We start from the raw sequence: 2626 nt of genomic DNA on the forward strand, positions 1-2626 counted from the left end.
TGAGATGTGAATCTTTAAATATGGTCAGTGTGGGAATTTATTGTGCTAAATTAGGAATATTTTTAATTATGAGGGCTTTTAAAATTATTCAGCTCATGTAGGGAGAGGGGTAATTGGAAGAAAAGATAATATATTCTTGTAAAAAAGAAAATATACTCAACTGATTCAGAGCAAAGTAAGTAGAGTCAAGAGAACAGTAAGCATGAGAACTACAGCAAACTGAATGGAAGGAACAAATATTTACCAAGAAAATCCAAAGTGAATAAAACAAAATTATAAATATCAAAGATGACTCAAATGAAGAGATGTGAGAAGACATTGCAAACCCACCCCTTTGAGGAGGTAGGGAGTCAACACATCAGAGACTTTTTAAATATCAGTTGTGTCGTGTGTTTTATTCTTTCTAAAAACACTCAGGGCAGCAGTAGCCCTTCTTTCCCCACGGAGGTCAGCTATGAGCCCCCGACTCCCTAGCAACCATGTTGAAGGGACCCACAGCTGGCATTGATCTTGGTACCACTTACTCCTGTGTGGGAGTCTTTCAACATGCAAAAGTGGAGATCATTGCTAATATCCAAGGAAACAGGACCACTCCAAACTATGTAGCCTTCACCAACACAGAATACTTACTCAGTGATGCTGCAAAGAATCAAGTTGCAGTGAACCCCACCAACATAGTTTTTGATACTAAGGTTGCAGATTTGATGAGGCAATTGTACAGTCAGACATGAAGCATTTGTCTTTTATAGTTGTGAATGATGCAGGCAAGCCTAAGGTCCAAGTGAAGTAAAAAGGGGAGACCAAAACTTTTTGTCCAGAAGTATCTTCTATGGTTTTGACCAAGATAAAAGAAATTGCTGAAGTTTGCCTTGGGAAGACTGTCACAAAAGCTGTGGTCACAGTACCAGCCTATTTCAACAGTTCCCAAAGTCAGGCCACTAAAGATGCTGGAACCATCGCTAGTCTCAATGTGCACTGAATCATCAATGAGCCAACTGCTGCTGCTATTGCTTATGGCTTGGACAAAATTGTTAGTACCAAAAGAAATGTGTTTATCTTTGAACACTGGAAGTGGTACTTTTGAAGTTTTCATTCTTACCATTGAAGATGGTATCTTTGAGGTCAGGTCCACAGCTGGGAACATCCCCTTGGGTAGGGAGGACTTGACAGCCAAATGGTCAGCCATTTCATTGGCAAGTTGAAGCGAAAGCACAAGAAGGACATCAGGGAGAACAAGATGGCTGTTCACTGTCTTCACACTGCTTGTGAACATGCAAAGCATACCCTTTCTTCCAGTACCCAGGCCAGTGCTGAGAGTGACTCCCTCTATAAAGGTAGCAACTTCTATATATCAAGCACCAGAGCCTATTTCAAGGAGCCGAATGCTGATGTCTTCTGTGACACACTGGACCCTGTGGAACAGGCCTTAAGAGAAGCCAAGCTAGATACATCACAGACTCATGACATCGTCCTGGTGGGTGGTTCCACTCAAATCCCCCAGATCCAGAAGCTTCTTCAAGACTTCAGTGGCAAGGAGCTCAACAAGAGTATCAATTGTGATGAGGCCGTTGTTTATGGTGCAGCTGTCCAGGCTGCCATTTTGTCGGGATAAATATGAGAATGTGCAGGACTTGCTGCTGTTGGATGTCACTCCTCTTTCCCTTGGAATTGAAACTGCTGGTGGAGTTTGACTGCTCTGATCAAACGTAATACCACCATCCCCACCAAGCAGACACAGACCATTTTATCCCCTTTTCAGACAACTAGCTTGGTGTGTTTATTCAGGTTTATGAATGTGAGAAAGCAATAACAAAGGATAACAACGTGCTTGGCTAATTTGAGCTCACAAGAAGTCCCTCCCCCAGCACCCAGGGGTGCTCCTCAGATTGAAGTAACATTTGACATTGATACAAATGGCATCTTCAGTGTTTCTGCTGTGGATAAGAGCACAGGCAAAGAAAACAAGATCACCATCACCAAGGATAAAGGACATCTGAGCAAGGAAGACATTGAGCATATGGTCCAGGAGGTTGAAAAATATAAAGCTGGGCATGAGAAGCAGAGAGACAAGGTGTCTTCCAAGAATTCTCTTGAATCTTATGTTTTCAACATGAAGGCTACAGTGGAGGATGAAAAACTGCAAGGCAAAATTGGTGATGAAGACAAACAGAAGATCCTTGACAAATGTAAAGAAATAATCAACTGGCTGGATAAAAACCAGACTGCTAAGAAGGAAGAATTTGAGAATCAGCAGAAAGAGTTGGAGAAGGTCTACAACCCCATCATTACCAAGCTGTACCAGAGGTCAGGGGGCATGCCAGGAGGCATGTTTGGTAGGTTGCGGGGGGGCAGAGCAGCCCCATCTGGAGATGCTTCTTCTGGACCCATGATCAAAGAGGTCTGCTGAACATAGCAGAAGAAAGAGCAATCCACACAGCTTTCCAAACATTGAAGGACTCAAATTTGTAACCAAGGCAGTGGCAGTTTAAAAGTAACATTTAAGCTACAGTGTAAATCTGGGCATTCTGACTCCTTGAATGTGTGAAGAGGGAGAAAAGTGAAAAATATTGCACTTCCCCCATACTGTAAACAAGTGGAAATGCAATTCCTGTCGTGGAGAATAAAA

At 42.5% G+C, this 2626-nt stretch overlaps 1 pseudogene; it reads left to right on the plus strand.

Moving 5' to 3' along the window:
* The first annotated feature begins 479 nt into the window (after positions 1–479).
* On the plus strand, positions 480–2407 carry LOC140512074 (heat shock cognate 71 kDa protein-like; annotated as a pseudogene).
* The last annotated feature ends 219 nt before the right edge of the window (positions 2408–2626 follow it).

Source organism: Notamacropus eugenii, chromosome 6 (genome assembly GCF_028372415.1).
Source record: "Notamacropus eugenii isolate mMacEug1 chromosome 6, mMacEug1.pri_v2, whole genome shotgun sequence".
Classification (NCBI taxonomy): Eukaryota; Metazoa; Chordata; class Mammalia; order Diprotodontia; family Macropodidae; genus Notamacropus; species Notamacropus eugenii.